Raw genomic sequence first — 25,771 nt, forward strand, 5'->3', positions numbered from 1 at the left:
CGCCCTTCTGCCACGTGACATGGATGAGCCGAGCCCTCTTTCCGATGAGTGGTGGACTCCTTCTGATTTTCATCAACTCTGACCTTCATCTCAGTTAGGCTACTGCTGAGGAGCTGCTGGGCATCAAACTGTGGCAAGAGCTGGCAGTTTGGAAAGTTTCTTCCACCTATAAAGCTGGACAGTTAAGAGGGAGCCTGGGAGGCTCCTAAGTCGTTGCCCATGACCACCTTGAATCTGTGACCCACTATATTGATAACCTTAGTCAGGGTAGTCTCAACATTTGGTCAGGGAGCATCTTCAGATTTTTCTCAGTCTACTATTCAAGCTGCACCCGTCAAACTAATTGGTGGTTTCAAAGGCTGCTGTGGCTAATGGTTGCCTGTGTCCTGCTGGTTTTCTCTGGCAAGTGTGAAGATGAGAAGGGAACAACTGTTCGTGAAAGCCTCATGGTCACAGGTGTTGGATCCTCAATCCAATATTCTGGTAATTCCTGAGGGAATAAACCCAGATCCAGTACGCTGCGCTTAGACAATCTCTCAATTTGGGACGGGGGGGGTTCCCTTTTCAGAGCAGTGTTATCAGATGACCATCATACAACTTGTACTTGTTGGAATGGGGAGCAACCTTGGGGGAACCTGCAAGTTCGACCTATGGACCAGTCAGGATCACATTGATGACATAAATGTCCTTCCTTTTACGTCCCGTCCCCTTTCCTCCATACTGTATGGGCTTCCCTTCCAAGGGACAGGAGACAGAACCTTTTTCATTAGAAAAAACCCTTCTTCCACTTTAAATTTAGAGGCGAGTGGGGTGCGGCCCAGGGAGCATGCGCGGCCCTGACTCCGCCCTCCGGCGTCACACCTCAGTCCCCTTTTTCGCGTCGACTGGAACGGGCCGAATTCACCAGCGCTCCTGGGTTTGGCTTCGGCCATGTAATTCCACGTGCGGATGCTTCTTCTCGTTGTCTTTTTTGCCTTATCGATCATCCAGGTACTCGGTCCTCAGGCGTCACGCTCCTCCCCGGCACATGTCGACTTCTACAGGGTTCAGCAGGTGTCCATCCTGCAACAGGCTCTTCCCAACTTCAGACCCCCATGCCCTCTGCCTACGTTGCCTTGGCCCAGACCACGGTTGGCAATCATGTTTGGCGTGTGACTCGCTGACCTTGAAGGCGCTGGAGAATAGACTAGCCAGGTGGAGGGAGCTCTTCCAGAAGTCGCCTCCAGAGGATCTCAAGGACTTCGTGAAGCATTGAACCAGGCCCAAGGTAGGGCCGATATTTTCCAGCGCACCCCGCAAGGGAGACTCCTTCCCAGGGACTCTACCGCGCGGGAGGAACCGGCCAGGTCCTTCTACCGGCATGTGCACCGAGGCTGTTCCAGCTACCAGCCTTTGTGTCGAGGGATCCTCGGATCCTCCCGGGTGCAGTGTTGAGAGACCAGAAAGTTCTTTTACTGGGTCTGACTCTGCACCCGAGGGGCTCTGCCCTTTTACCAGCACCATGGCTGAGGGGCTACGCCCTAACACCGGCAATACGTCCGAGCGTGTGCCTAAATGCAGCTCTACCGACCCCCGGGTCGAGGGTGTCACACCTGCTGGGCTGAGGCCCGAGGAGCAGGGTAGGCCTCGTGATCCGCACGCAAGAGTCTTTGACGAGGCCGGGCCCAGTGGGCTGAGCAACACGTTGCAGACACGTGGCAGGCAGCTCGACAAAATGGCCACCGCGCCAGAAAGGGGCACCCGTCCAACGCCATTCCATGAATTCAGCGATGAACGAGTGTCAAGGTGGGACTGGCCTCAACCAGGTACGTGGCCTACAGTCTACCCTTAATTTGCGCAGGGCAACTTTCCTTTGCATCCATATGGACAGGGTACACAGCTGCTCCAGCAGTCCCCCACTACCCTGTTGGTACCCCCTGCCACCTCTTTGGCCAGTGAGGAGGTGCTCTTCGAGAAATTCCTCGGCCTCATGAGGTCTCCTTAGATGGGGGTTATCATCAAGGACGCAGTCAGGGAAGTAATCCCTGCCATGCTAACGGCACCACAGATGCCTCCATCGGGCCCACTGGCGCAGCCGCCTCCTCCGGCTCCACAGCCAACACTGCAACCTCCGCCGCCTCCTCAGCCTCTGGCTGCAGTCTCTGCACCCCAGCCTCCGGTGCCATCTACTCCTCCTCCACAAGATCCTCCAGATCCGCAGGATACGGACGAGGAGGAGGATCAGGACACGCCATCCTCAGCCAGGGCCTTCCACGAACGTCTTGCTGGCCTGGCGGAATCTGGGCCTCCCCCAAACCGAGGTTGAACAGCCGGCAGAGGGGGTTCTGGCTGAAGTCCTCATGAAACGCCCCTCTGCCAACACAGGGATTCCACTGCAAACTGATGTAGTCTCCCTGGCCAAGAAGGGTTGGCTCAAGCCCCACTCGTTCCAGCTGGTCAATCAACGCTTGGATGCCAAGTACAGGCAGATGGAGGGGGATACACTCTTGCTCTCGACCCATCCTCAGCCACACTCAACGGTGATCGCTGCGGCATCACTATACTCCAAGCCTCAGTCGTCCTCAGCCGCCTCCTCTGCAGCGCTGCTAGGCAAGGAGGAGAAGATCTTGGAGGCGTACGGCAAGATCATCTACTCCAATGCCTCCTTTCACCTGCATCAGGCCAACGCAGATGCCATGCTGGCTGCCGCCAACCAATGGAAATTGCAGACTTCCTCCTGGAACTCCCCACCCAGTACCAATCACGCTTTAAGGCAGGGCTAGCGGAAGCCAAGCTTGTGGCGCATGACCTCATGGAATCCACAGTGGCTCATATCGATACCTCAGGCCGTGCCATCTGCATTGCCACGGACATGAGAATAACAGCCTGGCTCCGGGCATTGAAATTCAACCCGAATGTCCAGGAACGCATTCTAGATCTACCGTTCGAAGGGGCGGGGGGACCTCTTTCACTCCTCTACGGACAAAGAGCTGGACAAGAAGAACAGCTTACAAACGGCAAAGTCTTTATCCATTCTTAAAAAGACTGCACCCAAATCGTACATCCAATCCCAGCAGCGCTCGGAAAGGTGTCGTACATATTGAGGGTTCTGTGGCTTCCAGGAGCGCAGATCCAGGCAGTCGGACCGCTCGCCGTCTCAGAGCCGGCACAAACAACAAAAAAGAGGGTGGAGGGGGAGTAAGGGCTTTTTCCAGTCCCCCTCCTCAGCGTCCGCCTCCGAGGGCAAGAAGGCATGACACGACCCTTCGGGTCCACGTGTCTCCGGTGGGGGGGGCAGGCTTGCTCTCCATGCACAATTCTGGCACCAGAATTTTGCGGACCCCTGGATCCTCTCTGTAGTATCCACGAGGTGCCGCCTTCCTATCCCAGCCTCTCCTCTCTCCTGCCCTCCACTCCCATAGGTTTTGACAGCAACTCTTTTGGCAGAGATTTAGTCGCTCGTAGAGAGCCAGGCAGTGGAGGAAGTCCCAGCTTCCCAGCGAGGCTTCGGCTTCTGCTCCAGGATTTTCGCCATTCAGAAGAACTAGGCGGGCCCGAGAGTTGTGCCGGACCTTTCCACCCTCAACCTCTCCCTACCCCTGCAAAAATTGAAGATGGTTACGCCAGCTTTTACAGCGGAGACTTAGACAAGGGAGACTGTATGTGCTCCCGGGACCTGAAGGACGTGTACCTACACGTCCCGATTTAGCAGCCCCATCGTTCTTTCCTACGGTTCAGGATCATGGGCTACCATTTCCAATACAAAGTCCTTCCATGTGGCCTCAACTCGGCCCCCCACGGTCTTTACCAGACTCATGAACACTGTGGCGGCCCTCCTCAGAGTGCAGGGCCTCCACATCTACCCACACCTCGACGACTGGCTCGTCAGGGCTACATCTCCGGAAGCGGTTCACCACTCTTCAAACGCCCTTATGCACACACTGCACAATCTGGGCTTCTCGCTCAACCTCAAGAAGTCACAGCTGCAGCCTACGCAGACTCACGTTCCAGGGACTCATTTGGGACACGTGCTCTGAGAGGGTCTTCCCATTGGAGGACAAAATCTCGGTCATCAAGAGGGCCACCGCCCACTTTCTCAGCAGGGAGGTGACCTCGGCAAGGAGGTACCAACATCTCCTGGGTCTACTGGCAGTGGTCCTGTTAGCCGTGCCACACACAAGACTAAGGATGAGAAGGATTCAGCTGCACTTGGTGGCCGCATGGAATCGGGAGCGGGGCTCGCAATGCGAGATCAACGTTCCTCCATATCTCCACCCGGACCTAACATGTTGGACCATGGACCACAACCTACGGACGGGCAAGCCCTTTTGGCCGCCCTTTCGGCAGGCCACCATCACCACAGACTCCTCGCTGGAGGGCTGGGGAGTCACCCTGGACGATCTCTCGGTCCACGGCACCTGGACTCAAAAGGAGCAGGAATACCACATCAATTGGTTGGAGCCACCAGATCCCCTCTTCTGTGCAGGCTGGCGATCATCATGTGGGAATGGGCCCTGGAAAACGACATTTACCTCTTGGCAGTCCACCTCCCGGGGGAATCCAACCTGGAGGCAGACACGCTCAGCAGTCTGGGAGCGGACAATTAGGAGTGGCAGCTAAACAACCTTGTTATTCAGATCTTCAACAGGTGGGGTCATCCTCAAGAGGATCTCTTTGCCACCTGGCACAACAAGAAGTGCCCCCAGTTCGCATCTTGTCAGGGTCAGGGCCCTGGCTCCCTGGACGACGCATTTCACCTCCAGTGGACCGACATTAGGGCCTACGCCTTTCCGCCTACTCACCTGATCCACAGGGTAATTTGCAAGATCAAGGAGTCTCAACAACTCCTCATCATTCGGATAGCTCCATGGTGGCTGGCCAGGCCATGGTTTTCAGAGCTCCTCGGCCTCACGGAGGTGTTCCCAATACACCTTCCGTCATGCCCCAGCACATCTTGTGGTGCAGCAGGGTGGCAGAATCATCCACCATGGACCAGGTTCGGCCATTGGGACCCGGAGAAACATAATGCCTTCTCTCAAGCTCTTTGGATGACAAATTGTTTAGTTTTGCATCTAGACTCATCAGAGCTTCAGATAGCATTCTGCAGGATTTACCTGTTGTCGAACGGAGCCTATATTAACTCGGACACCTTACCCTTCCCTATTTCCAATCTGGTGTTTAAGTGCCTCTTTGGCAGGCTATCATCTTTATCTCCCAGAGGAAGCCTCCTCGTCCTCAGTGGAACCTGAATGTGGTCTTCACAGCATTCTGCCATTAACCCTTTGAACCTGCACCTAAAATGGGTATTGGGCTAGTAACCTGCACAGCTGCTTATTTATTTATTTATTATTATTATTATTATTATTTTTATTATTATTATTTAGTTGGCATAGTCTCGGCTCTGCAAATCAGTGAGCTTCAGTCCCTTTCACCAGGGCAGACCTTTACTGTAATCCACGTTAAGGTGGTCTCCCCACCCAGACTTTTTTCCCAAGGTTATTTTGGAACTTTTTTTAAATCATGAAATTACACTCCCAGTTTTCTGAGCCCTCCATTGTCTAGGTGTGAGGAGGGCTGTGAAGTTTTCCTTTGACATAAATGAGAATTTCAGGTCTTCCGAAAAGTACTTTTGTTACCTTTTGGTGGTCCCAATAAGGATTCCAAAGCGTCTATTGCAAGATGGCTAGTATCATGTATTGTCAAAGTTGTTTGATACAATGTCTCCCTCATCCTAAAGACCTCCATGCCAGTTTTGGGGCAAGCAAAGGTGACCTCTGTGGCCTGTCAGCGCCACGTGCCTTCGGACGTTAATGATGAGGCTGAAACTTGACCACACCATTGTTTTTTTGTTTAACACCACTGACTTGACTGAAATTCAAGACGCAATGCACTATTTAGACTGTCGTTCTTCAGGCACTTATTTATTTAATTTATTTATTTGAATTTATAAAACATCCAGCGGCCCATAGGCATCGTGGCGCTGTTACAGCATATTCACTTAGTACAGGTACATTACAGCATAATCACTTAGTACAGGTACATTACGAAGCAGTTGTAGAGATTTGGGGGAAAAAAAAATCTTTACGTGGGCAGTCGTACAGTTTAGGCATTGTAGAGGCGGTTAGTTGAATAGATTGGTTTTTAGCACCTTTCTGAAGACTGCGAGATTTTTCGTGGCGTAGGTTGGGCGGGAGTGCGTTCCAAGCTTTGGGGGCTAGTAGGTCAAAGCTCGTACCGCCCGCTTTGGCTCTATTGACAACTGGAACTGATAATAGTTGGGAGTATTGGTCCCGCCTTGGTCTGTGGGCTGGAGCAAGGTGTATTCTTTCCGACCGGTAGGCAGGGGCTGTCTGGGCAATGCATTTGTGAGAGATAGTGAGGGCTTTAAATGTTATGCACTCTTTGATAGGTAGCCAGTGGGCATCTCTTCATGCCTGTGAGATGTGTTCTCTCTTGGGTATGCTGAGGGCCGCTCTGAGGGCGTTGTTTTGTGCTGTTTGCAGTTTAATGTTTTTGGTGGAGGTGCCTAAGAGCAGGATGTTGCAGTAGTTATGTTTTGCGCCAATGGTGGCTCTGGCGACGTTGAGGCAGTTGGTTGGTGATAGGTGCGGTTTTACTGCGTTTATGATTTTTGTAGTGAGTGCGGCTGAGAATGAGATGGCGCTGACTTGCCTGTCCATTGATAGCGTGACGTCCAGGTATACCCCAAGAGTTTTCACTGCAGTGGAAGCTGTGGTAACCGTATTCTCAATGTTGAAGGATTTATACTTGTCATTCAGCTTTTTTAGGGACTCTTTGGGGCCTAACAGTAGGATTTTGGTTTTTTCACCATTAAGGCAGAGGCTGTTGGCTGCCATCCAGGCCTGGATGCGTGCGTAAGTCTTTTGGAGTGTGTTAAGGTCTTGTTCATAGTTCCCAGTAAGGGGCAGAAGAATTTGTGTGTCGTCGACATAGTTGGTAAAAGCAATGCTGAATCCTTCTAGGTCGCTGAACAGTGGGAGGGTGAAGAGATTGTATAGAGTGGGGGAGGTACAGGATCCTTCTGGAACTCCATACTCAATGGGGGATGGGGTGGCTGAGGCCTGATCGGAGAAGACCCTCATCGGTCGGCCTTCCAGGAAGGTTATCCAGGCGGTGGCTTCATGGGAGAAGTGGGCGGTGTCCTTGAGATGTTTGCACAGGATCTTGCGGTCAACCAAATGAAAGGCTGCCGAGAGATCCAAGAGTAAGAGGAGAGAGGATTTGCCTGTGTTCATGGCTTCAAGTAATTGATTCTTGAGGTCCAAGAAGGCTAATTCTGTGCCATGACGAGGGCGAAAACCGGATTGTCTTTTCCCTAGGATATTGTGGGTTTCTAGGTGAGACTGAATCTGTAGGTATGCAGCCTTGTCCAGGATTTTCAACAGGAATGGCACTGTAGTAATTGGACGGTAGTTGGTGGGGGAGTCCGGGTCAAGGGTGGGTTTCTTTAGTAGTGGGTGCACCCATCCTTCCTTGAGGGTGAGTGGGATGGTAATGTTGTTGAAGGAGGCCTTAATAAAGGTGGTGATGAATGGGGCTAAGGCTGTGGCACCGTCTTTGATGAGGTTGGCTGGGCATGTGTCCCCTTTACATAGCAACGGTTTGATGCGCTTCATGATTAACAGGACTTCTGGGATGGTTACTTGCCTAAATGAAAATGGTGTGGGTTTGTTAGTGCCCTGTTGATGGTCTGTGGCTGGTGGGGCGGGGGAGGGCTTCTGGGTGGGTAGACTAACTTGGGGCAGGTTATCAAATTGGGTCTTAATTTTGTTCTGGAGTGTTTTGATTTTGTTTAGCATGGCGTGTTGGATATTGTTAAACCAGTTTCGTTTTTCTCCGTGGGTTGTGCGGCGGTGGGGGGGATGGTCAACTCGTTATAGATTGCAAATAATTCTTTAGATTGGGAATTTGATTTCTCAATTCTCGAGTTGTACGTGTCTGCTTTGGCTTTGGAGATGGCATGCTTGTGGAGTCTGGCGGCTAAGTGGTAAGAGTCTCTGGTGGTGGTGGAGGGATTATTCTGCCAGGATGTTAGAGCTACTCTTTTGGCGGTTCGGGCATCAAGGAGTTCTTGAGTGAACCATGAGTTAGCATGGAGAGTGTGCTTGGCTTTTTTCTTCTCCAATGGAGCGATGGTGCCTAGTAACTCTTTGAGCGTGGTGTTATAGATTTTGACTAGTTCTGTGGGATCACTGAAAGTAGGGTGGGTGAGCGTAGAGTTTTCAATGAGGGGGAGGAGTCTTTCTGCAGTGAGTGATTTCTTGGATCTGGCCAGTGTGGCTGGTGCGGGTGGGTTTGGGTTTACTGTTGGCTTAGATGGTATGAAGAAGTGTAGTAGATGGTGGTCCGTCCATGGGAGAGGGGAGTTGGAGCTAAGGTCAACAGCACAGTTGTGGTCCACGATCCAATCAAGTGTGCGACCTTTGGTGTGGTTCGGTTTGTTGATTAGTTGAGTGAAGCCTAGGTCTAGGAGAGCTTTAGCGAGATCTTTGCCTTTCTTGTCTTTCGGGGCTTGGAAGCCTAAGTTAAGGTCACCTAATAGAACAGCTCTTTTATTTGTTTTAAGGTTGTCTCCTAGGATGTGGTTGATTTTGGGTTGGAAGTTGTCGGTTGGTCCTGGAGGACGATGACGATAAGCAATGTGGAGTGTTATGGTATCATTTGGCGAGGGTGATATTTTTACTGAAAGCAGGTCAAAGTTGTCCGTCTCAGTAGTTTTTAGTTGCCTGGCGTTAATAGATTCCCTGAGGATTAGTGCTACCTCTCCACCTTTGCTGGAGGTTCTGTCTTGGCTCAGGATGTGGTATCCTGGTGGTAGGGTTTGGCAGATGGCCGGACCAGAGGCATCGTGTAGCCAGGTCTCGGTGATGGCTAGGATGTCTAGATGTAAGTCGGTAATGAGTTTGTGGACCTCTGTGGCATGTGCTTGTAGGGAACGTGCGTGGATGAGAGCACATTGGAATAGGGTGGCCTCATTTGATAGTGGTTTGGTTTTATTGGTTTTAGTAGGGATGCTAGTAGGAGTGTACGTTTGGCGGTGCTGGACATGGGGGCGGCTGTCGGTGGTGGTGGTGGATGGTGGGGTTGTTTTACTGGGTGTGTTTTGGGGTAGTTGAGCATTGGGCCAATCTGGAGCCTAGTCTTTGATTTCTAATGTGAAGCTCCATGGGATACGATTTGACTATTCAGCAGTAGTGAGGCCTGGCAACTGTGTTATTGTGAATCTGCTTGTGGGTTGGGTATGCAGGAGTATTTGTAGTGTATGAGTGGCTATGTGTAGTGCTGGTAGGAAGGGTGTGGGTGGTACGTTGTGGGAGAGTGTGATTGTGGAAGGCATGGTAAGCGCTGGAGCTACTACGTGGATTTGGGTGGTTGGTAGCTAGGACTGAGTTAGACTCAACTAGGGCTTAGTCCGAGGTGGGCAATAGGTGGTTATGTGAGGGCAGCATTCATTTGAAGAGGGTGTTATCTGTTAGGGGGTGGCGAGCAGTATACATTTCAGCAGTTCGGAATATTTCAGACTTACGAATTGAAGCAGTATAGGCAATGGCAAACAATTTAGCAGTAGATAAGTTATAGCAATTTGCATTGAACCATATATAGAACATTTACAGCAGAGTGAGCGTATGCTAGACAGTGGCAGACCGCTTCGATAGAAGTAGGCTATGTGGTTTACAAATAGGTGCTGAGATCAGCTCTGTTCAGTTGCGCATTGCGTAGGTTAGACTTGTGTGGTCAGGTGTGAGGCGTTTATATTAGTGGCTGGCAGGTTGAGATTAGCGGGCGGCGGGGTACAGGATGATCATAAACATTGGGTAACGTGAAACATGATTACAAGCAGTATAGTATATGTGTGAGGCCAATTTGCCGGCATGGAGTAAGAAGTCATTGAACTTTGTTTAACGCGCTTGAAGAGTGCGAGCAGAGTTTTTACCTTGTCAGAGTCAGGGAGTGTTGGACCTCGGTGTGGAGGCGCTTACTGAAGACATGGCACGGGCAGCGTTTCGTGGCACCAGGCTCCTTCGGCTCTGACAGGCTCGGACAGGGGAAGCCTTTGTGGGTAGAGCCTTCGTGGAGGAGGGCCGGCTCTCGCCTGCTGGTTTGGGCGACGATAACGGCCCAGCAGCCAATCAGGAGCCACCCTGGTGTGGTGGAAGCAGGAAGGGTGCTGCACATGGTTATCCATATCTGCAGGTGGCCATCTTTAAAGGTGCAAGCCTTCTGGAGACAAATGGTGGATTACTGGCTATTTGGGCAATCCTGGATGTGGGCGCTCGGAAAAAGGGGTGCCGTTGCTAGTGGTAGCGCGGCTGTTGAATCTAGATTAATCCCGGTGTCAGCGAGGAAACTAATCAATATTTTGCAAGATTTGTGGGAAATAAGCCATCTGGCTTACCTTGCATCAGTTTAGTCCATTTTAGGGTCAATCTCTCGAAGGGACAGAGTTTATGGGAATCTCCCAAAAGCCCGGAGGAATGGTGACGGTAAGTAGGAGTAAGAATGTTACTCACAATAAGGATTTCTGTACTCTTAGTCCCCTGTCGTCCTCACAGCCGCTCACCTTCCCATCTTCACACACAGCAATCAGTCTGGCACTGACATAGGGAGATGGAATAGGAGTGAGGGACCAAGTCTGGGGTGGCGGTTTTAGGCCACACATGCCTAGGAGCACAAATATTTTAGAACTACATAAAAACCTGGTGCCAGGATGGAATGTCTGATAAGTAATGTGTCAAGGGGTATGCGGACTAAAGGCGTATAGTAAGACTCTGGTGAGTAACATTTTCTTCATCCGTTCAGTTTTCTCGCTAGCTGTCTCCCTTTTAGTCATTGGTATTGGTATTATAGAAATCTTTCTCACCACTTAGTGGCCGTGGGGCGCCAGACAAAATGATTTGTTTTTCTCTGTGTAACTTGACTTTGATCACTGCAACAGAACTGCCTACAACACTTTATTTTCAGATCGAGATGCTTGTACACATTTGAGATGCAACACAGTCCATCCACCCATCCTACCAACTGGACACCAACATATCCAACTTCGTTCATCTCTAAATTTTCCAACTATTAAATTTGAACAAAAAAGGCTTTATTTTCTTTTACTAAGGTACCCATGTTTTTGTCACTTTGCTTAGTGAATGGGGTATTTTCCCCATACGGGAGAACCTCAACATTTTTCTCAAATTAGATTTTCTCTTTAAAATGTGTGGCACACTCCTAAATGTCTCGTGGACTTTGCATCCATTTTTTTCAATCCTTATCATTATAGCACCTCAAGGCCATAATAATGGCAACAGGCGCTAAACAAAGATCAAATAACGCAATTCAACATAACCCCCCAGGGTGGAATCTAGAGGAAAGAAAGGACCGTCCCAAGGAACTTCAACCTCACCCTCACCCTCGCTCTTCCTCAGCTACAATTTTACACTTGGCAGGACATTGACACCAAACAATCACACGTTCAGGCCTGTCTTTCACAACTTGGCTGCGCTACCCCCACATCCCCCCACATCCTCTCAACGCGACCAACACTGCAGCTCAACATGTAAATGTGCCAACTCTTGTGCGATTTGCGCTACTGGATCTGTGGAGGTAGCGCAATCAAGTAGGAACATTATCCTCCCTACGCAGATTTTTGTTTGTATCCCAGGACTGGATACTCTCCCATTTCTTAACTCTAACCTTTAAACTCCTAAGTTACATGATTGACAAGAGAAAGTTACATGATTGACAAGAAGGGTTAAGTGGATTTCCGATCCTTTTACACAGAAGGGCCCTTGTTCAGAGAATCTGGAGCAAAATTCATCTTCCCCGATCTTAAAAACAGAGTGTATATTTTGACTAAATAACTCAAACCCATTTTGCGATTTTTATATTGTATGTTATCTCAATCTGTCATTCTGATGGTTAATTTATTTTATTTTAGAACTAGAATGTACTCTGTACTATAGAGGTAGATGATCCAGGTTAGACACACAGATTTGTAGCATCCAGACTGGGGATGAAAGGGAGGAATGAGTTCGTGATGTGTCTTCAGTACAGAAACAGCAGGGCATACAACTGATGCGAAAAAAGGGATCACCTCACTCAAAATGCCCCTGAGAGCAAGCGTGTAAGCCAGGCTGGTGGCTTCTAGTACCCTCAAGGTGTGTCACGGTTGCATGATATCCTTGACTTGTGCTCCAGTGTACCCTTGAATTGTAATAGTCTGTTAGGTGCTGTACCATGCCAGTCCCCAGACAAAAGCGATGTGTGATTGCCCAGCCAGAGTGGACTGTTACAAGGCGAATGCAGTGGACACAACAGGGGCAGTGCATCACAGTACTTTAACATGACCTTCCTTTAAACCCACATTTTCCTTCTACGTATGGTTATCCTTGGCTGCTTGATTGATGCCTCCTCAAAACCATTGCAAGAAATGATGTGCCAATTTCACGTGTGCTTATTATGGCTTTAGCCTAAGTTGACTTATTTTCTCACACAAAGCTAACTTGCTTTACACGAACATCCTTCTTGGGACTAAGACCACCCCACGCCCCCACCCAAGTAACCTTTGCTCTGCTTCCTCTAACCCACTAGCCACCCTTCCCGTTTTTGACCGTAAGTTTCAAGCGTCCTTCCAAATATCAGAAGCTCTGCTATGAGAAATGATCTAAAGGTTGACCTGCGTTCTTTTGGTGGTGCAGACAACATGCTTGTGTTTATTGCCGCAGATGAGGCAGGCCCCTAAAGGAGAAAGAGGGTGAGCTGTCTGCTAGTTTACTCGGCTAGCACTTATAATGTAGTTCTGTTACTCCACTGTGCTGTGGTTTATACCGTGCACCTTTGCCATGTGCATGGCCGCCAGGCGCTTTGCTGGCCCTAAAGGGGGCGTAAGGGCATTGTGTGATGCGCATCAAGAAGAAAACGTTTGTAGGGTTTTACAAAAAAGGACCTGAAAAAATGTTTCATAAAGCGCCTATCCATTAGACAAAATATTCCACTTCCGTGTTTTGGAGATGGAGCCTCCTCTTTACTTGTGCCTTGCCATTGTGTGCAGTCAGGATGTCCTGGGGAAAGAGCGTGTGTGCGCGCAAAGGACATCATCGCCACTCCAGGAACCCAGGGAAGGGGGAAACGCAGACTGCATCCAGTGCCGTCATATTTTGAAACCTGGGAAGCTGACCAGACACCTTGGTGTCCCTATCGTGTGTTTCTCTTGTTTTGAGGGAGTATTCTGACCCATCGTCGCATGGTATTTTTCCTTATAAAAGAGTAAAAACGTAAGGCCTTATCTATCGAGAAAAGCATCGCGCAAGAAGTTTTGTCCAAGACGGCGCTTAGGTTTTGGGCGAGGCCGCCTTCTCGATAGCGATTTTGAAAACGCGTCGTTATCCATTGAGTCTCCGGCCACAGCGAGTATCAAGGTGAGTCTGTGAACATGTCTACGTGTTGGGGTCCTTTACTTCGAAACATTTTTGCTTTAGGCTATGTTGTAAGCTTCCATGCTACGCCCATAATGCAGCAGTTTTGCGTTGTGATGGGTGTGAAAAGGTGCGTTGCGCTACTGCATTTCCATTGTTGCTACTGATTTACTTGCTGAAGTATTTTTTGAACACTTAATAATGTCGTTATTTGTAAGATGTCCTCCTATATACAACTTTAGCTTTTTTACGATTAGGCTTCAAATAACCACCATTGTTTTATTACACAATTATGTTTGTGCCATACCGATGGGAAAGTTTTTTTTTTTTAAAATTAATTTCATTAAAACGTTTATGGCTGTTTTGTTAAGCTAATTTTCACTAAAGTTTTGCTCCGCTCAGAACTGAAGTAGTTTGTTTTTCTCCCCAATTGAGCAAAATCTCTAGAGCATGTCCTTCCTTTCTGTAAATGGGAGAACACGCCGGTTTCGGTCGGTCTGTGATTTCAGTGATCCAGAAGCTGAGCATAGCCAACAGGAAATGCGGCAAATTGTAGTTTTTTTTCCTCCCTTTTGTAGTGCGTGCTCACTTAACAGCCCCTTCAGCACGTTTCACGTCTGCAAGTTGCCAGTCTTCGTCAGAGGAAGTCTGATTAGTGTGTTGTGGTATTTGTTTGCCAATTAGTATTTATATTCAGAGCAGGAAGTTGATGAGCTGCAAGATTACAGACGAGAAAAGCATCCAACACAATTGCGTATTGACTTGTACTTACAGGGTCGTTTATTTTCTTGGTGCTGTTCTGTTAAAGGAGCATTGTTTTAATGAAATTGTTTTAAAACGTGTGCAGGATAAACCGTGTTTTCTCGAAACCAAAATGGGGTACATTTTTTTTTTCTTTTAATGTTTCTTTTTTTTTTCTGGTACATGCATTCTTACTTTTTTTGCCACCAACAGAATTAAATGTTGTAGTGATTAAGGAGCATAGCAGTGAGATAGCGTTGGAAATGTAGTAATACATGTTATCTTAACTGTACCATCGACCACGACCAGCAGTAAAAGGGAGGCACTTGTATGGCCTCCCCTTTACTATCAAACCAATATCGATATCAAACATCTTAAGAAACTGCCGTCCCCGATGGCCCTTCTATTGCCCTTTGACTCTCAAGCACATAAAATGGCTCCATCTTGTGTGGATTTACTCTTTCTGCCTGGTTCTTCGACATGGACACCGTATGACACTATTAGTTTTTTTTGGCCACTGTTAGGGGAGTTTTCCTAAAGTCCACTTTGGGGTAAGCCATTCTAAAACTCACAATGTTATATAGATCTCCCAACTCTTAGCAGCATCAGTCTGTACTACTTAGGGAACCCTGATGGAGTGGCACAGCAGTCAGGCTTATCATAAGAGGAAGATGTAAGCTGTAGGTAAGTACACTGAGCCCAGTGAGACCCACAACCCCAGCAGCTCTGTAGCTACAGCAACAGATCCCAAATGTACTGCAGCAACATCCAAGATGGCTGCCGCCATACCTGGGTGCACGCCATGCTCCCCTGGGGCTGCAGTACCCTGATTGGGCCAATTCTGAATTTGAAAGAGCCATCCCCTTGCCCCGGCTGGAGAAGCTGGCACCCACTAAAGGCTTACCCTCAAGGCCTCTTTCTTCAGTCTCTTCTGGTCTCAGCCGCAAAGCTAGACATGCTGTGCAACAGGTACTGTCCACTCCAGATATTGACTCTTGGGCACAGACCCAAACAGACTATAACATGTGTACTATTCATATTGCATGGAATAGACTTCACAGAGTTATTTGCCAATCCTAATGTAACTAATAGCCAGAATATGGGTGGTAACTGGCTCAAAAACAGTGCCTTCACCAGCCCTATTGATTGCTGTGCCAGGAACCCAAATCTCAATAGTGGTATCGCACCAAGAACAAAATAGTTTTTCTTGTCCCCATGCACTCAACAACTTTTCTGTTACTCAACCTGTTAATATGTGCAAAAACACCACTGCTCATGTCTTACCACTTTTTTCTACTAATGCCACCTCTCTTGCACCACCCATTGGCTGGCCCACCAGCGCCGCTGCTCCACTTTAACCCCTTGCCATTCTTCCAGCCCACACTGCGGTCGAGATCAGACGGCGTTGATCCGCTATGCAAACCACACACGCCTTTACCCTGACATCCCGTCACCTCCCTGCATCCCCCCACATCCCTCCCTAGACCCGCACTACTGCATGCCTTAGACACTGCGCAAATTCTACACAAAGACGTTCAACCGATGCTGCTAATGCAAACTTACCTTGTTTTCATAGTAATGCCCCACCCGCTCAATACAATGCTCGGGTTAGCAATCTGCATTGTTTTCCCTGATTAGATAATGTGCACCTCATAGACCTAACAGCTCAGACCAACGTTGTACAAACCCTGATCCTAATGAGCGTTGGTTATATAGATACGGCAACGAGTAAAAATCTTCTCCACAACAGTATCGCTATCCCTCACATGATGCCTCCAATGCACTGTGTGCCTACAATACCATATGTACAGCTTGGCTGTCCGCCTTCTATCCTGCAGCCTCCCCCAGTATCTTTTTGCCTTCAGCAGAAGGCAACGTCTCATGGACAGCTCCTACTCCTCAACATGCATGCCCCTCTCCTGGAAGTGCCCAAACACGAATGCCAGATCATATTGTAGCTGCGTGGCCTTCAGCAACAGAACGCAGCTATTCAGCCAAGTACCGACGTACTAACTCGCCCTGGCTCGATCACCACTTGCAATACAATACTCGCCGTTCTGGTGCTCTGACAAACAGCAATGTCTGCCCGAGGTTCCTGACCCGGGAACTACAACACCCAGAACGCTCGCTAGCTGCGCATGCACTCCCCACTTATTTAAAGCCCAGTGACACTAATGCCCTTACCCCAAGGTTCACTCACCACACAGCAACTGACGAATCCCCACCCCAGTCAAACGCAACGGTAGCCGCTGTCACAGCCACAATAATAAACCGCTCCTGCAAAATCAACACTTGCAAATTCGTTCAAATATTTCTCCCAAGCACAAAGTGTTCCATTACTTACAGCCACAATCCTCCACCCGACACAAAATCATCTGGGGACTCCTGCACCGACTGCGCACAGGAACCCGAGACTCCGCTCCTGCTTCCTTTAACACCCCATCCAGAACTGCACTTCCAAAGCTGTTCGCCATGAATTCCTCCCTTCGCACTCGCCACCCACACACTACCCCAATCCATTTCCACTTTCTAGAGGCAGCCCTGCCGAAACTGAATGAAAGCACAGTACTGCACACTCTGCATAACGTCAAGCAGGACTTTGTACATCTATTCCGTATTTGTCCCGGTGAAATTCGACAATCGGCACACAAAGCAGCCATTAAACATTCGAAACATGCAAAACTCCCTCATCTCTCCACTACCAGCTGCGCAAAGGATGCCCCTGAACTCTATCTAGCCACCCCACTCTCTTCCCTTCTACCCCAACTGATCCACACCCATAGTAACCTTTATCCACTGACAAACGCAACAAAGGATGCACCCCCACGAGCCTCTAGCCTGCATCATAATCCTCTACATAGACAACGCACATCCAGCTCACCCCCACGCACAGCCACACCCGCAAAACATAAGCCCTAGCCCTCTCACCCACAGAATAGCCACCTCCCCCCTCCTGACTTGTGCCCTGGTTAACACACGCTCACTGCCAGCCCATGCACTTGATATCCATGACCTTATCACTAAACATGACCTGGACACCATAGCCATCACAGAAACCTGGCTTCATGAAGCATGTGGGCCAGGACGGTCCCTAGCCTTGCCTACAGGTTACACTATTTTAAGGAACGACAGCCCCTCATCCAGAGGAGGTGGTGTTGCTTTGATAGCCAGAGATGAACTTCCCCTAAAACAGTGCAATACATCCATCAAAGGCAATTCTGACCTCTTAGCGATCAAATTCACACCCTCACTCACCTGCACCATCACCATAAACCTTATCTACCAGCCACCTGGCCCCTCTCAAAACTTCCTATCAAGCCTCCTCCATACCCTTCCGGATAATTTAAAAGCCACTTCTGAAATAATCTTGTTGGGGGACCTCAATCTAGGCCTACTTGACCCAATCGAGACACAAGCCACATCCCTATACAATGCCCTTAATACTCTAGGCTTCTGCCAGTGCAGCACCAAGCCCACCCATGGCAAAGGACACACATTATATTGGATCGCCGACCACAACTGCCAGGTCACCGCCAGCACCACAACCCCTTGTCCCTGGTCAGACCACCTCATTGTACACTTCTCCATCCCACAACCCACTAAACTGAAATCCATACCTAAGACACAACCGCCAGCCATGACGAGATGCTCTAGGAAGCTCACCAGAGAAAACATCCTGCCCATGCTAAACATCCCAGCCCTCAAGCCCCCTTTCGAAGCCAACCCCATTGCAATAGTGGACACCTACTCATCCATCCTCTTCCATCCAGTGAATACCATAGCCTATCACAAATCTAAAAAAGTCAGACTCAAACGCTTGTTTCACTCCCAACCTACTAGGTCAGAACGACAATTGCAACTATCATGGCTAAAGGACCCCACCGACAGGCAAAAATGACTTTATTATTATAGCCAGATGCTGTAAATCTGCCACCATCACTGCCAAATCAAACTCTTTCAACTCGAGAATCAGTAACGCAAACTCTGTTGTAAAAGTAATCATTAACATCTTCAGAGAACTTGAAGCTCCTGCCCCACCCCCCACGTCACTTACCAAAGAGGCTGCATGGTGCTCAGATATCCAGGCAGCATTACTAGGTAGAATCGACCCCCTAAACGCAACAATTCTCTCCCAACAAACACTTTTCAACACCTGCCCTATAGCCACCAATATCAGCTGCAATCCCCTCCCTCACCATCCTCGTTTAACTTCCAAGACCTCTCTGAAAGTGAAGTCCTTGATGAAAAGTTTAAAACCCTCCAAATGTAAAGGCGACATCTGCCCTGCAACTCATCAAAGACTGCGCTGACTTGCTAGCCCCTGTCATCACAGCCTTCATAAATGCATCCTTTGCCACAAGCACCGTCCCAATCAGCCTCAAAGAAGCATGGGGGGTCCCTCTCCTAAAAAATAAAATAAAAAAGAAAACACACTTGACCCTGCAAATCCCCCCCATTATAGGCCAACCACCAGAGTCCCCTTCCTTTTAAAACTCTTAGGCCGTGCAGCCTTCCTGCCGGTACATCGATTCCTGGAAGTTAACTAAATTCTAGGCGTGCGCCAATCTGGCTTCCGGCCAGGCCACGGGACTGAATCTGCCATGCTCAACCTAAAGAATCAACTTGACGAGATCAGAGATGAAGCAAACTCTGCCTTGTCCCTCCTCCTAGATCTCTCTGCGGCTTTTGACCTGCAATCCTTTGTCACCACCCATGCCAATTTCCCCCCCACCTGCCACTCCTTGGATTGCCTCCTTCCTGGAAGGCATGGTCATGAGGGTCTTCTCAGAGATTAGTAACACCTTGCCCTCTCCCATCACATGTGGCGTTCCTCGGGTGTCCTGCATCGCCCTGTAGAGGTTGTCCCAAATATAGCATGCACTACAGCCGCCCATTTTGAAGTGCCAGGAATGTTCCCACCGAGATATGTGACGTATGATGAGCAAATAAACCAGTAGAGAGGCGCATTAGGGCTCTTCCCAGTGCCCATCAGAAGAGCAATACCTATTGAAGTGCCAATAACCAGACAACCATGGGCAGTACGGTATCCATTGAGAAAACCCTACCAGCAAATGACACGAAATGAAGATTGCTTAAACACTGTCCCAGAAGAAACTCAACAGGCCTTAATTGAAGACGAATAGGGCCCGGACAGACGCACAAATGAAAGAAACGACAATCAAAAGATGACACACAGAGACAAAACATCATGAATAAAGACATCATGAATTTAGGAGAGACGATGTGGAAATATAAAAAAACTTAAGCCGTAATCAGGATGAAGATATTCAACCAGCTAACGCCTGTACATATGCTTGTAACCGCAAGAAGCTAAGAAAACAGTGCGGCTTGCTATGCTTAATAGAAGAATAGAGCAGTAAGCGCCATCTATATATATATCCCTCAACAAGGCACGCTATATAAGTGCGAGTCCACTTTACACAAAAGCAGAATTAACCCAGGTTACTAGAGTTCAAACAGGACAGGATTCGTACTCCAGCGAAAAGATGGCGGAATCGAAACTCAGCAAGTGCAGCTTGTGCCTGGGAAGTCGAGGTTAGATCAAGAGAGGGAGGCGGACAGTAGCTCTGGAGATTCAAAACTTAAGAACAGAGCAGCCTGCCCCGTAAAGGTCGAGATAAGGAGGCCCATGCAGATGGCAAGCCGAGTAAAGAATTAAATGCACAAATAGAAGGAAAACCAAGCAGATTCACGGTGTGCTAGCACGTGACCAGCCAAGCAAGAAGAGGCACCTACGCCTGGCTATCTCCCAAACAGAAGGTACCATAACTTTTCCTGACGAGAAGCTACAGTTTCGAGGCCGACCGCAGCCAACTAATTGACAAATTGCACTAAAGTACTGATTGATGGAAGGGAGGCTGGGTGAATCTTGGGGCCATTCTGCGTGCTGCTAATTAAAGTGTCGATTTATGCATGGGGTTGAAGCCAGCCCAATCATTGTGGACCAAATAATCTAGGGTCCTATAGATGGTAGAACCAATGGGAAGCCATACTTTTAGTGAAGTCCACTGTAGTCATTTTTGAGGAAGGGCTTAGACGCCCACATAATGATCTTTATCCAATCCTCACACTCCGTTACCATATATAGATATAGCACCTATATTTAAGTTACCTTTTCCAACCAATAGAATTGCATGACACACTTGAGTGTTACATGTCAATGATGATGAATTTTGGGTATAACTGTTACTGTTTGCATGAAGTTGTACGGAGTTGAAGCGAGATGGGCTATCGCATCACTGATTTCCACGTTTCCCCGTTTTTGGTACTCGTCATTAAACGGACTCCCCTTTGCCAAACCATTGAGTTGTCCTTATTGATTGGTGTTGGAGTAAGAAATCCTACATAGCATCCACCTCAAGGTGCAGCTATCTCGTCTTAAGTACTACAGAGCAAGCTCTGACTCTGCGGGCCGGTCACGGGTATCTCGCTCTCGCAGTACAGCCCTAACCTATACTACATCTTCACCAGGCCTCTGTTCAACATCCTTAACTCATTGGGCATAGCCTACACTAACTATGCTGATGACACTCCAATCTTGATCCCACTATCAGGGAATTACCTTGCTGACGCCACCTCCTTGAACAACATTTACTCAACCATACAAGCATGGATGGCAGCCAACCACCTTTGCCTTAACTCTGATAAGACAGAACTCCTAATTGTCTGCCTTTCAAATGCTCTGAAGTCCCTTGCCAAACAATACTCTGCATTCAAGATTGACAACAGCACAATTCCTGTCTCATCGAAGGTGAAGACCTTAGGAGTCTACCTTGACGCCTCACATACCATGTCCAGGCAAGTAAGCGGCATTGCCTCCTCAGCTGCCTTCTCCACGAAGGTCATTAATGCAGGCAGACCCTTCCTCACAAAAAAAGCGGCCACACAATCGCCCGCTCTATCATTGGCTCGAAGATAGACTACTGTAATGTCCTCTTCAAAGGCACCTGAGTGAGAAATATACAAAGATTACAAGTGGTCCAAAACAACGCCTTGCGAGCAGCACTCCACATTCCTAAAAGAGATCACATCTCCAAAGTGAGTAGAGAAGCACACTGGCCCCTCAACTAGGAGCGTATTAGATTTAAAACTATCTCCATCACACATAAATGCTGATTAAATACAGCTTCCCAAACCTCACACACAGAATCACTATGGCACACTCCTCCAGACCCACCAGGTCCCCCTACACTACCTGCGTAGTCGTGCCTAAAGTCAAGAGAAGCACAGCAGGAGGCGCAAGCTTCCCTTACCTTGTTGCAAAACTTTGGAACAACCTCCCTCCTTCGCTGAGGGCTGAGAAATCACTGTTTTATTCACAAAGTTCTCAAAACCCAGCTCTTCTCCTAACCTTCCATGCATCGCATATTCTGTTAAATATTATTCAGCACTTCGCTCACCAGCATACTACTTTCTCTTGTATGTAACTGCTCCATTGTTGTCATCTCGGACGTAATCTGCCACCTGTATGACAAAGTACGCTTCCTTGACTTGTACCTGCAAAAGCGCCTCAATGCCTCACAAATGAAATAAATTAGATTGAAGAAACACTTACACTTGTAAACGTATATTCAAATATAGATTTATTATATTTACACAAGGAACACTCTTAAAATGCTTAGATAATGAAACCAACACACACAAATATTTTCAGATCCCTTTCAAAGGCCACTGCTTAGTTGCTTATTGCTTGCAGTTACAATTGTGAGTTTGACACTCTACAGCATAATTGGTGACAACGCACAGTCGTGTACACACAAGGATATACAGTAATTGTATTTAGTTAGCAAAACCTCATAAGATAAAGTCTTTTTGGAAGGAAAACTGTTGGTTAGTCAAACTGTAGCAGAGCTTAAGGGTCTAGAGGCAGTTTCTTCGCACACTAAGGCAATTTGAAGAGGGCTCAAAGTCTTGTGAAGCAGCAGAACATCAATGTTCCTGTGGATTCTTTCAGTCTCTAGATAAGAATACTTAGAAAAATAACACCACATTGAAGACCCTGTTAAAGGACTCAAAAAAGGGACACAAGCAGCAACTTGGGTCAGAGGTAAGAGTGAACACCCTAGACACCTCTACATGCACTCCTTTTGGTTCAAGGTAAGCCATACCTTTCTCCCCACAGTACCTTTGGTTTGAAGACATTTTTGTGTCTGGATATGATGTGACGGCGCTGGACCAGACACCTGGATTGCTTGGTCTAGTGATGAAAGGCAGGACAATGGATGGGATCTCTCAGCAGCAGTATCGATGTTGGACCTCTGGTACTGATTTCTTCCACTTATCTGGTAAGTCTGCGGTTGTGGCGCATTTTCTGAAGCACCAACAAAAGACATGATTGACCCGGTCAATCTTCTAAGATTCCTGGCGTACTGCCCTCTGGCGAGGGGACTTGGATGGGTCAGATTGTCTCTCTGGAGATTCACCTGGAGCACAGCAAAGACTTGGACGGATTCAGCCGTGGCAAGATGATGCACTACGATTGGGTCGGAAGTCTCCTGGTATTCGCCGTCTGTAGCTCTGGAAAGTCACAGGACCATAGGAGATGGCTCAGATTGTAGTTTGTCTTAGGACTGGTTGTTTCCACCAGTCAAAGGGAAGGAGTCGTAATCTTTGGAGTTCATCTGTCGCATAGAAAATGGGGTCAGGACAGCAGTGCTCGCTTCACTGTGTTGCAAAGGGTCTGCAGGAGTCTCTGGTCGTCGTCTTCAGTTTCTAGTGGTTCACTTGCCTTTCACCTCAGGTACCTCACCTTTTTATTCAGTTTCAACACACTCCTCTGCAATCTCTCTAAGCAGTTTACAGAAAGGGGTGGATCGATGTCCAATCGGGACAGCCAAGACCCCCAGTGGGAGCTGGTTCCATTCTGGCAGACAAAAGGGCAGGTGATTGAAAAACTCCTCCCCCACTACTCCTCCCACACTTCAGACCTGCCCAGACACTAGAGCCTAGGAGGGGACACCCAAGGGTTCCTGCCAAAGACAAAATACACACACAGACCTCCCTCTCCCCGAATGGTAGAAGGGCTAACAAAGAACATCCACGCTAGAAATGTCAAAAAAAGAAAGGAACCACCTGATTAGGACATTGGTGACCCTATTGTGCCCAACAAAGACTGTGAATACAGTCTGCGGTAAAAAAAAATAGCCCAATAGTTGGTAGACAACATCCACTGCCACCAGCCGTAACTAGAGGGTTGACTATGTGACTAAAAGAGCAGAGAGAATGGGGGATACCAAGTATCCCCTTGGCAAAGGTGGTGTTTGCCAGTCTCTTATAATGTAACGTTTTAGGAGAGACACTAAAAGAACAGTAGAAAGTAAGGATAAAGAAAGTATCTCGATGGAGAACCCAAAGGGTTCCAAGCAACACTGCCCATAAGGAGCTGTGTGCTGCAAAAGTAAAATACAGATGCCTTAGAAGATAGTGGAGGAAAGTAGACTCCATAGAAAAAGTACAACGGAGAAAAAAGTGCCAAAAGGTACAGCCCATAAGAATGAGTGGAAAAATGCTCCACTCATTCAGGATATAAAGAAAAAGGTCCAAAAGTCCAGCAACAAGTGCTAGGGGGATCACTAGGAGAGGGGATAAAGCATAAAAATGATAAATCTCCCTAACGGCCACCTACAATGGAGCTCCTTGTCAGTCTGACATGGGAGAAGCCTGAAAATTGCACGTTTCAATCCTTGAAGGGCAAACTCAGCCTTTCTGATGTATGTAAATGTAGTACCATTCAGTCAGGTGATGAAAGCATTTGCAATGAGGGAATCTAGCTTGAAACAGAGCTTAAAACATGTTATCAAAAATATGTGGGTGGGATTGGTCCAGACTGGCAGTCGGGGCATTTTTTGAAAGACAAAAAGCAATGGAAATAGTTTTTGCTGAAAGTTTGTGCATGAGCGTCTGAAAAGTCCCCTCACTCTTCCTGCAATCCTAAATTGACGTCACAAAGGGATATTCATTTCAGAGCCACAGGCTTAGCCTTTAAAAAGATGGATGATCCCCAGTTGTTGCCCTACAAACCCAGATGCAAGGTCATGCCCATGAGATATGGCAGATCAATATGTATTCATGCTGTGCTACAAGAATAGGCTTCAAAAATTAAATCCACAATGACTTTCAGAACAGACTAGGACCAAGCCACACAGCGCACTGTATAACTTCCTTGACCCTGGCACCAATGCATTTCTGACAAGACCCTTGCTCTGTTGAAAGGCCAGCTACTGGCCAGGCTCTACTCTCCGACATGTGGTTGACAGGGCCACTGGTCACCTCAATGGATGGGGCTGACCCTCTGGTCCCATCATCAGATACTCATGAGGAGCAGGTGATGAGCGTTCAACGACCTACATTTAAGGGGAATCAAAGACTTATTTTGCCACAGTGGTATTCCCAGAGCCATCCAAGGTCTTGCCGTGCTGTCTGCAACAGCATTCTGAGGAGCATTGCAAAGGGGGAAGAAAGCCTTATTAAAGGCCCTCACTCCAATCTTGGAGTGAAGTGTCCATAGTGCTGTGGCTTAGGCCTAGCTTCTGGCTTTAAAATAATGGTAGTTGAGGGTTTAGTCTGTTTGCAAACAATTCCAGCATTCAAGACCTAGCGGCGCCGGGACCCTGTTAAAAACGGTAGGATGTAGACTCCAGCCCTTTGTGTTTCAGAAGTTCCCAGCAGGCCAGTCTGCCATTATATTAGATTTTACGTTGGCAAGAGTACACTCAGAATGTGATCCTACTGGGAAAGGACTAAGTATTTTCACTCTGTTTCTTTGTATATATACATTGTCCATTTTGAGCATCAATGCTAATAAATGTTTATTAGGCTGTGATTTGTGAAGAAACCTGAGAGAAGTTCTGGGGCATTACTGCCAAGGCCATTCTCCACCATTGATCGTTTTCCATTAGTGGAGTTCCCCCACACAGATTACTCTCCATTCTAGATGGCATGCACCTGACTTTGATCAAATCTGGTTTGGTCTGGAAGAGGCACACTCATTTCATGCTTCTGACTGTTGAAGCTTAGAAGTACTCTCTTCTGGCTTCAAAGAAATCATGCACTTGTATATGGCACTGCTCCTGAGGGCTCTTGCCAGTGGAGGATGCCGAACGTAGGCATGCACTGAAAGATATCTTGTGTGGATCTAGGTCAAGGCCCTGGAAAGGGTTATGATGAACATTTGACAGAGTAAACTCTGTGGCAAGCCTAACCTCATTTATGGGAAAGGTTAATGATGCAGACTCAGCCTGAGATTTGTAACCCAGAAAATGGACCTTTGTTGACTTCTAGGTTGCTTTGGTACTATACAATACATGTTATGTTAAAGGATATTTATACAGTGCACTATCACCACTGGAGTCGTCCTCTGGTGCTCAGGCGGATCAGAAAAGCAAGAGGGTAGGGTAAGTTAGTGGGACTGAGCGGGACAAGTGCAAGAGAGCTGTGATGTGCTGTTGGCAGCTTCAGTTTTGTTTACACCATATTCTGAGTGTAGGTGTCCTTTTTTTGGTCAGTAGTTGTCATGTTCTGTTGTGCAAGGCTATGTGTGGCTTATTTCATTGTCGTGGTGCGGTGAAGTGTGTGTGGTTTGTGGTGCAACATAGGTATGGTTGTGT

General features: G+C 48.0%; 1 protein-coding gene across 10 annotated transcripts in view; it reads left to right on the plus strand.

Annotated features, from left to right (window-relative positions):
• The window catches only part of ARHGAP29 (Rho GTPase activating protein 29), a 527,305-nt gene that overhangs the window by 210,612 nt on the left and 290,922 nt on the right, over positions 1-25,771 (plus strand). The window contains exon 1 of one of the 10 annotated variants that reach the window (XM_069641221.1): positions 13,120-13,406. The exons of the other annotated variants lie outside the window; for them this stretch is intronic. The gene's annotated coding sequence lies outside the window, so the exon portion shown is untranslated. Of the gene's footprint in view, positions 1-13,119; positions 13,407-25,771 lie in introns of those variants that run through there. 10 annotated transcript variants of the gene reach the window in all.

Source organism: Ambystoma mexicanum, chromosome 1q (genome assembly GCF_040938575.1).
Source record: "Ambystoma mexicanum isolate Mex_15411 chromosome 1q, UKY_AmexF1_1, whole genome shotgun sequence".
In the NCBI taxonomy this organism is placed as follows: domain Eukaryota; kingdom Metazoa; phylum Chordata; class Amphibia; order Caudata; family Ambystomatidae; genus Ambystoma; species Ambystoma mexicanum.